The following is a 10199-nucleotide window of genomic DNA, read 5'->3' on the forward strand; positions in this document are numbered from 1 at the left end:
GTACGTGCAGCCCCGAGCACCACAAGGGTGGGTTGGGGGCCCACAGGCTCCTCTCGAGTCTGGCGAGGCGAGGCTGGAACGAAGGGCCTCGGAGCCAGGGCTTGTCACCTTCTCCAGAAACGGCCCCACGCGCCGTGATTCGCTGGTGTCTGGAAGGTGCTAGGTTGTAAGGAAGGGCTGTGTGCCGAGAGGGAGGGGTGCCTGCGGTAGGTGTTGGGGTCCCCTGCTGACGCGGTTTGTTTGAAAACAAGAAAAAGGGTTTTCAGCGGCCAAACTAGATAACCTGCATTCCTGAGACACTGGAAAGTGTGTATCCTCATTAGCATGACACGAGTGCTCGCTCTCCAGCCAGCGCAGTGGCTCCTCACGATGTTTATCTGAACAATGTACTTTCAGGAATAGCTTTAGGTGTTTCTTTCTCTTTCTCTCCATGTTATTCTTCATAATGTGTAAAGTACCAAATTCCTGAGTTAAAAAAAGAAAAAATTGCATGTAATCAGTGCTATAGCTCAGTCTCCTCCCTGCTGCTGTTAATCAGGCCAAGAGTTTAATGTGGCCTTTGTCGTACCCACAGCTCGCTGGTACTTCGAGCTGTCCCAAATTCCCAGCTGCCTTGTTCAGTGCTTGCGCAGCAGCTCCTGAGCCTCCGCCAGATCCCCTGACCATTAGGACAGGAAGTGACTAGTTAAAATTAATGTGCTGGTGTTACTTTTGCGGCAATCTCAGCATTGACATGTGAAATGTACTCATTCTAGTAAAAAGCCTGAATTATGGCCCAGAAAATACGTACACGTTGTAAATTACAGGCTTCATAGCTTAAACAAATGGCATAGCGATCTGTGCGCTGGAAGGTTGGAGGTATGTCCAGGTGGAGCAGATGTGACACTGTTATTAGAGCATGTCAGATAAACTTACACGTGCTGTTATTAAATGCATGACTCCTACAGGAAACTGCATGTTTATCTAGGTTATGTGAGCAGGACATTCAAGCTTGATTCAGTTGCCTCAGCAGAGGTATTTGCTGCCGTTTCAGACACCCCCAGCTGTCTGAGACATCAGCACAGGGCTGGCCGGTACAACACCGGAACACTACAGACTTGCGCCTCTCTGGACTGGCTTCCCCCCTTTTTCTGGTGATGGGAACGCCGTGGGGCATTTCAGATGACACCAGATGCCAATGTTTAGGCATCTTTAGCAAGCCATTCCCGCTTTACCAATGTGCAGCCTCATCCATAGAAATGCTGTAGTGATTTGTTTTGACTAAGGGTTATACAGAAAACTACTATTTCTATGGAAATAGTATTTTCAAAGATTTTCAAAGTGAGAAATCGTCATCCTTCTCTATGAACATATACTTACAAAAGTGATTATTCTGAGATTTAGATATATATGATGGAGTAATTATTTGGAAATGTTGGAAATACAAAATATACTGCAGTAGTGCCTGTAAGTTTAATTATCCAAGTATCAAGGATAAAATGATGCATCTCACAACTTACTTACATTAGAGCAGCTCACAGATTGCTAATCAAAATCGGTGACCGATAATAACCTAGGAAAAAAAGAAAATCAAACTGTGCATCAAAGATAGTCTAAAGCCTCAGCCTTGGTGCCTGTGCCACATGTGGAGCTTCCTCTCCCCAGCAGTGTCTGGCTGCGCCGATTTCAGGAGAGCTCCGTGTGGCAAAGGGATCTGCCTGTAGGATTAGTGTCTAAATGAGGCCACACTGTTAACGTGAGGCATTGCACACAACAGCAAGGATGGGCTGAGAAGCAGATGAGAGTAGCAGTTAGAAGATACCACGTTGCCTTAATTAGTTGTGCATAAGGTTTTCAGGATTTAATTTAGAATGTTAAAAACATCCTCCTGGGTCAGACCAATGACACCTCTAGCCCAGTAGCCTGTCTCCAATGGTGGCAACAGGAGATGCTGTTTGGGCAAGCATGAATTTATGTAATCCCTTTTAAACTTGTTGATATTGTCTCCAGAGTCTTCTGCGGCACCGGGTTCCAGACTTGTGTCAGAAAATACTTCCGTCTGATTTAAACTAATCTTGTAGTTTCAAAGTGTGCCTCCTTGTTCTTCTATAGCAGGATTCCGTGAATATCAAGTCTGCATTCACTTGTTCTACTGCCTTCATGACTTTGTAGACCACAGTAAGATCCTTCTCAGCCGCCTTCTCTCTTAATTGAAGAGTCCCAGCCTTTTTGATTGTTCCTTATTAAGGCAGCTCATCCCTCCCCTCCTCTGGACCCTCTGTGACTCCATCGCATTCTTCTTGAGCAGTTGAGGCCAGCACTGCACTCCAGATGCAAGTGCTCCGAGGATTTCTGTAACAGCAAACCGAGGGCTTTGGCCTCACCTCAGTATCCTTCCTGAAAGCAGCCAACGTTCAGCTGGCTTTTTTGGCTGCTGTTGCACCCTCAGCCAGTGGCTTCAGAGGACTGTCAATGTCAATGCCGCGATCTGTTTCCTGAGCTGCAGCTGACAGCTCTGAGCTCAGCATTGAATTAAAATGTGTTTTCTAGTGTTTTGGTAAGAGGTGGTTGTGAAGTGCAGGTATAAAGGGTGACAAGTCAATAAGATACGAACAACCTGTTCCGGGAAAATAGTCTCAGGTGTAATTATTAACATGTTTACGGTGCTTGTTTCTTTCAAGGGATGGCATCTTTCCTAGGGTTACTCTTAGAGCAGTAGAATGCAACTCCACTAGTAGATTTATACCAGAGACGAGAGTCCAAAGAAATATTTTCTGTCTTCTCACTCCTCCCTTTTTGATATTTCATTGAAGTGTCTAGCTTTTGGTGTAGCAGCGCTTTCTGAGGGAGTCTGCATTCTCGGACTGATTCTCTGATTGCTGGGGCTGCCGAACTTCCTACAGAAGAGGCCCAGCACCAGCAGATAGGGTAAGGCAGCTGCTGAAGAAACAGCCAGTGCTATGGACAATGCTCGGACACCCACATGGCTTTTTTTTGGTTTTGAGATCTCCACCCAACCAGTGAACTTCATGTGACCCCTCCCAACAGCACCACTGGTTTGTTTAATCAGTGATTAAACTGGAATTTTACTTCCATTTCCAAACATACTCTGTCAGTCCTTACATTCCCTTTTTGTTTTTTAATAAAGCCAAGGCAATAGAAAAACACAACAATCATTAAAGTACCATGGCATGACTTTACTAAGGAGGCATCATACATCTGTATTAGATGTGGTGACTTTGGGGCTAAAGAACAGAAGCTTTAAGCCCGATGAAAAGCCACTATTCCAGAAAGCGAGAAGATATGGCCTGGTAAGAGATACCAGAGGCCTGGTATCTCTTAAACCTAAGTTACTGTACAAGCGCCCCTGCCAGGTCCCGGAGCCCTTTCTAAGCTCGCATTCAGGCAGGCAGTTTAGGACTCCAGGATTGCTTCTTCAAATAGCACGTGTGTCACCTTGACCAAGAAAAACAAACCTTAGCTCTGAGAGTGAAGTACAATAAAAAAATGTGTGATGGTATCCTGCAAGATCAGCACAGGTTTTTTTTCCATCTTGTGTTCCTTTTACAAAAATATTTCTTGTTTTCTAACCATCAGTGAGTGCAGAGTTGAATAGCCCATAATGATTCCATGAGCTCTTTCCTGAGTGGGAGTAGCTAACTTGGACCCCATCACTGTGCAATTATAGTTAGGCTTGCTTTGCCCCTGCATCTTTGTATTTGTTAGCATTTTGTTTTGCCAGCAGTTTGAATGCCCAAGTACTTGCTGTCGTGAGATCCTTCTCTAGCTCTTCCCACTCAGTTTGAGTATCCTGAATAATTTTGTATCATGGGTAAATTTTGTCACTTTATTGTTTACCTCTTTTTCCAGCTCACTGATGACTATATTGTACAAGTCACCTCTCAGCACAGATGCATGCTTTATTATAGCGGTACACGTTGGAGGCTTATAAAGCAAAAGCTGCTCTTCATGATGAAAGCATCCCAACCTCCCTCTAGTCCAGCATCACCATTTCCTAGCAGTACCGGCAGGACAGCTTCATCTCTCCCCCAGTGTGGTGCAAGCCCCTTTTTGCCTGCAGGTAACTTTAACCACGGGGTTGCTTACTGTGAGCTCTTTCATTCTCAGACACTCAGAGTCGCTTCTTTTTCTTGAATTACAGAATTCATTCTCACTCAGCCCTCTCGGCGAACTGAGGAAGACATTGGATCTACCTGATGAACACAGTTGTGGATTTCTTCCCTTTTGAACACATTTCAGGTTATTGCAAAGGCAACAAACAGAAGGGACGAATAGATTCCCTGCAGGATGTATGTTCTCTGTGGGACAAAGCCAGAACTGCTGAATAGTTCTGTCGAGCCCTTTCCTGGCAGCACATGGCTGTGCTTGGCATCAGCGGTTGGAGCTCTAGCCTTTGGAGCATGTAAACCTGGGTTCCCATCCGAGAGGCTCCATTAAGCAGTCCTCTAACAAGTGAGTATTTGATAACCACTAATCTAGTGATTTGGGTTTGGATCTTCCTAATTAGCACTCATTAGGTGACTCCTGCATTACTAGAAGTTCAGGAAGCACCATCCCCACTTTACAGTGGGTGAAGTGAGGAACAGGAATCTGAAATGGCTATTGAGTAACTAGTACCAGCGCTGGGATTAAAGTCTAGGGTCCTAGCCCTACCTTTTAGGGATTATATGCTTTTTCTTACAGAGACAGTCATGTAAAGATTTAAATGCCATTGGGAAGAAGAATGAGAGATGGAGAAAGAGAGGAGAGCAAAAAGGCAGGCGCCTCTGCAATGCTCCTTTGGAGATCATTGATAACAGTATTTCCCAAACAACTAATGAGCTTTTCCTTATTTATGGTGTCAATCTATCTTCCTGAGTTGGTGTTCTCAGCGAAGTGCAGGGCTGGGGAGATGAACTGATTAATGCCATTGGTTTTATCCATCTCTTTCCTGGAGCTTATCGGATGTTGTGAGGCCCTTTGGACTTAATTGCCTTTTGAAAGGCACAGTTGCTGACCTGACCACTGAGGTACTGTCACCAGCACAGCTCCTGGCAAAGCAAAAGGTCTCCTGCCAGAAGCCAATGAGTCTCGGATGCCTTTTGCTAAATAGGGGACTTTTGGTGGAGTTAAACATTAACATCCTTCACAGCTCCCATCTGTTCAAGGTTCAAGAGGGAAGCCATGCTGACTCAGCCTGGCAGCTGTATTTCCTGCTCCAGCTCTCTCCTCCTTTTGCATGATTCACTCGCTTCTCCTCTCTGCCAGGAAGTCTCAGTCCTGGATGAAACAATAAGAAGGCAGCAGAGGGATACATCAGCTATCTTGCACCGTGTCATTGGAGATCAGCTCCTGATAACTTGATACCCTGGTGGGTTTCCTGGCTGGCCTACAAGTAATCTTGGTGCAACAAGAAGGGAAACTCATGGGTACCAAAAGACCCCCCTGAGCTGCGGAAGGATTTCCTTCAGCTGTTAGCAGCGCCATGCTCATGCCACACAGCAGGGCCGTGCTCCTTCCAAGTAGCGCTGCGTAATGGGCTGTGAATTCATAGGGCAGCTTATTCTTGTCTTGCTGTTCCCTGCGTGGCTTGCTTTTATAGGGGCACTTCAAATAAAAAGGTAAATACTTTTAACTGTGGCAGTTTCAAGAAAGTGGCCCGGTAGCAGGGAAGGAGGGCAGGCAGCTGTGAAGAGCTGTTTTATTTAATATTATTGCCACAGTAGATACGCTCCAGCACTGCCAAGTCTTTGGGCGTAGTCAGAGTCTGACATGGGAAATTGATTGTTCAGTGCTGTTGCCTGGCTGCCTCTTGGAGCTGGAGCTCTGTGCTGTTTGCCTCGCGCTGAAGTGTGTTGGAATAAGACCCAGCAATTGCTGCTCATCAGCTCAGAGGCTGCCCGAGGCACCTCTCCCGTGCTGGTGGGACTTAGTTTTGCCTGGAAAGCAAATTGTTTGCTTCAGCATCGATGGAAGTTTGTGAAAATGCAACTACACAATCTCTGCTGAGCTCAGACTTAGAAACAGAGCCAAAAGTCTCGCTGGCTTTGGATAAAACTTCGCTGTGGTTACAGGCGTCATGGGATCATGTGATGGCGCAGCTGATCTTTCCAACATCCAGCATTCTTGCTTTAGGCCTCTTCTCCTGCACAGTAACACATTTAGAGTTCAAAACATCGTCTCCTTGCTAGGGTTGTCATTGATACCAGAATTATCAGTCAGAAGTTGTTGAGAAAACTCCTCTGCCTCTGCTTATGTTCCTGATTCTCCCAGGCTTCTTCTCAGCATTCCAGCCCATCCACAAAGCCTTCAGCATCCTCAGCTGAGGGATTTCTAAATAGACACAGCTTCTCCCTCCAGCACACAGGCACTCTCTTTCCTGCTCAGGACAGCATGCCACGTCTATCTGTTCCTCAAGTGCTTGAGTTCTCAGTCCAGTGAATTAAGGGGGAAATCAGGTCTAAGCTGGACTCTGAGCCCCTTTGAGACATGTTGACAGAGAAATGTATGCCTTGAAACAAGTTGAAAAGAACTCTAGAGAGGGAGAAGAGCAGGAAAGTGTCAGTTGTGAGCTGCCACCCTCTCCCGAGCTCTCTCCCCCTGTGAAGAGCATGGCCCTGGCTCTTCTGTGACCTCTTTCTTCCTGCAGGATAATGCAGGGTAATGGCAGGCAGAAAGTCAGCTGCTCTGCCACAGGGTTAGTCCTCCAGATAGATGAAAGGAAAGTGGTTTGATGTCCAAATGAATGTCATGGCTTTAAAGAAGAATTAAAGCCAGATGTTTCCAACAGGCCTGCTGAGACCAGCCTTTTCTGACATATTTACCAAGCCACCAAGGAGGCCCAGCCAGTGACTGCAGAGCTCCATGTTGGGAACACCCTGTAATCCCAAAGCCTCCACTGTAGTTGCTGGAGGCACCCTGGCTGTCTGCAAGGACGGCACACAAGAGCTGAGGCAGAAATAGTGCTGCCAGCTCAATATTTATTCAGTGTTTGTTTATTCCTCGCTGATGGTGGTGATGGTAGCAAGGGTATAGTAACCAAGCCAGATCTGGCACCTTTGGACAAGACACCGGGGCCAAAAGGTGGTCTAGCTGTGCTGGCATCAGCACTAATTTCAGCGGGGGGCTTGCAGGCACAAGGCAGTGTATTGTGGTTAACGGAGTCCAGAACATCATCCCTGTCTCAGGGACTGACCTCAGACCCCCTCGGACAGGCTGATGTTCAGCCTAACAGACAGGTAAAGCTTTTGCTGTGCAAAAGCAGGGAGAACCAGGGAGAATGCATTTTATTCTTGCATCACACATGTGGCATTTGTATTCAGCTGTGACTGAAGCTAATGATCATTCCAGTGTGGGTAGAACAGAGGTAAAATACTAGGAAAAGGGAAACTGAATCCTTGCCTCAGCATAATCGGGGAGAGAGCAGTGTTTCCTACTTTGCTAGGGAGTAACCAAAACCTCAGGACTGCTGGGTGTGCGGTTCCAGCTCACACCCAGAAGTAATTAATCTTTTTGCCAGCATAGCTGCTCCAGGCTTCTGACTACGATAGGTATTGCTCTTTTGCATTTGTCAGTCTGCCCCGTGGTTATAACATTCAACTTCTGGCCTCTTAAGGACAAATTCCTCATGCTGTGCCCTCAGCGCTACCTTGAGGTGGAGTTTCCTCTTGCGAAATCAGCGGGTGCTGAAAATGTCCTGTTGGCTCTGATGACTGGGAAAGGCTTTGCTCGCTGTTTGAGATGTACGTGTCATGGTCCTCATCTTCCTCCTGCCCCATCCCGACTGCTGGGATGCTTACTGCGCTAGAATAGCAGGTAAGATGCCCTTGAGAACCAGCGTGCCACCGGATCGCTGTCTTCTGCTGGGGAGTAAATGATAAATTCAGAAGGTGCACCCAAAGCAAGCAAAATTAAGTAGAGCAGAGGAAAGTTAGGTGGCAGGAAATCCCAGTTTTTCCTGGCACCTGCTCATATCAGATAATTTGACCTATAACAAAAAATAAATCCCTCTGTAGTCCAATTCCACAAATGACTGCCATAAAAAAAGGAGCTTTCTGCCACACCCTTCATTTGTTCTCACAACATGACATCTCATTTCAGTGTGTGCATCAACTCATTCTGCTCTGTAACATCACGGACAGAAGGCACAATTGTTTCTGCTGTGATTCCAAAACCAACTGTCGAGAGAAGGCCTTTGGGAGAAGAGCAGTGAGCCAGACAGTGTGCTCCCTGGCAGCGCTGGATGGAGTTCAAGGAAAATTGTTTGCCTCACCACCCTCCTGTAAGTTAACAGTAGATGGTGACTAACAGGAAAGAAACTTCCCTATGGTGTAAACACAAAAATGTTTGTATTTGCCTCCCAGATAGGTATGAACGTTATCTGATTATCGTGTGTTCTGTTTCTTGAATTGTGTCGCTTCTGCATCGCTCCCTTAGAAGACAGAGAATTATTGTTACAAAGCATGAATTATTTACTAGCTCTATAGACCGGGCCTGTTTTTCCACCCCATCTGCACTTAAAGCCAATGAGGTTGTAAGTGTCTTGACGGACGTCCATGGCACTGACTGCTTTACCAGCCAGGCATTTCAATTAAATGGGGAGATCTTGCAGGAGTAGGGCAGAGCCAGCTTCCGGAAAATGATCTAATTTGAGCATTAGCGATAATTTGCATCCCATCAAGGCCTGGTTTCAGAATCCTGAGCTCCTGTAGGATATCCAGGTACTCAGCAGGTTTGAAAATGAGGCTCAGAAGCATTTTGTGCTGCGATTTCTCTGTTGCTTTGATATCTCTGTTTAAAGCGATGAGCACACTAAAAATTAATGAGCAGATTTGGAGATAAAGAGGTCCGTAAAACAGGGATAATACTTAACTGCTTCACAGGGGGCATAAGGATTAATGAGTTAATGTTTGCAAAGTGCTTTGAAGATGAAAAGCGCTAAGTCTGATTACATCTGGTGGGTGAAGTAGATGAGAACGAAGAAGAGGTTCTCAATTCCATACTGTAACTACCGGGAACAAGGTCTGGCTAAACGTCCTAGCAAATAACGATCTGAAGACGGTTTGCTCTCACGCTGTCCCTGTGGTTTGTGGTCGGGTAGCCCCTGGCAGAAGATGGGTTTCCAGAACGGATTCCGCAGTCTGTAAATAGTCACTTCTCATTTATTCTGCTCGAAGTTACTTACTCGGTTTCTCCTACTTTAGTTTGCTTTTCTTTCATTCCTGTGTGTCTTGGAGAGGTTGGTCAGTGCAAAGCCCACAGAACCCGCCAGCTGGACCGTCAGTTTGCGGTACAGCGTGTGCCACCGTTTCTGATCTCTTTGGTGGACCCTGATTATTTCACTGGCTCTAACTTAAACACCCCCGGTTTGCTAGACCGTAATTGCAGGTAATAGTGTTAAGCGGGGTCTGGGTTCCCTTGCAGGGCAAGCAGCAGAGTGATCCACAGCAACATCCTACTGACAGGGACCCCAAGGGCTGAAAACTATCCTTCACCCGAACCCAACCCACTACAGCATGTGTCAGTTCTTTAATAGAATACTACTTGATCACCTAAGATCCCCAGAACAGCCCTTGTTCCCCTAAATTGCCTGTAATAAGTTTTGTGGGTCTTTCCCTGTTGCTTTAAAGCAAAATGGTTTCAAAGTGTTTTTTCCTTGCAGGAACCCCCTCCGTGGCATCGTTCTCCACTGCTGCCCCCCGTGGGTCTGCGTAACGCCAGTCAGCCGAGGCGCACGCGAGCAGGATTCTCGTGTTCAGGGCTTTCAGCAGGTGAGATTCGGCCCTTTCTGGGTCAGTCTGACACTCTCATCTCAGGTGTGTCATCTCTGCAGTGCGAATATTAAACGTGCAACGCACGGAATAAACGATTCGGGCTCCAGTGGGCTCAGCCGAGTCCTTCCCGTGGAGATGAACCGATACTGTGGCCCAGCTTTACAGAGACGCTGCAGTGGACCTCTGCCCTTTCTGCATTGGCGCTGTCTGGAGGAAATCCTGTGTCCTGTGACATTTTCCACCGGAGCCAAGGCTTCTCTCCCCTTCCCAGCGTCTCCCCACCCGTTCCTGGCAGTGGAAGCCCAGGCAGCCGCCCCGGCCCCTTCCCCATCTGTGGCCGCGTTCCCGGGGCAGGGCGGACGTAGGGTCTGTAAGCAAGCTGGGGGGGGGAAAGGCGCGCTGCGGCTGCTGGGGGGGGACAGTCCTGCCCTGGAGGTGCTGGCAGAG

At 47.1% G+C, this 10199-nt stretch overlaps 1 long non-coding RNA gene across 1 annotated transcript; it reads left to right on the forward strand.

The window, feature by feature from the left end:
• Positions 1-7611: 7611 nt before the first annotated feature.
• Positions 7612-9880, forward strand: LOC103914619. Its single transcript, XR_663488.1, has 3 exons — positions 7612-7794; positions 8080-8260; positions 9641-9880. It is a non-coding gene; the product is annotated as an uncharacterized LOC103914619 (long non-coding RNA).
• Positions 9881-10199: the final 319 nt, after the last annotated feature.

Source organism: Pygoscelis adeliae, unplaced genomic scaffold, assembly GCF_000699105.1.
Source record: "Pygoscelis adeliae isolate BGI_AS28 unplaced genomic scaffold, ASM69910v1 Scaffold1000, whole genome shotgun sequence".
Classification (NCBI taxonomy): Eukaryota; Metazoa; Chordata; class Aves; order Sphenisciformes; family Spheniscidae; genus Pygoscelis; species Pygoscelis adeliae.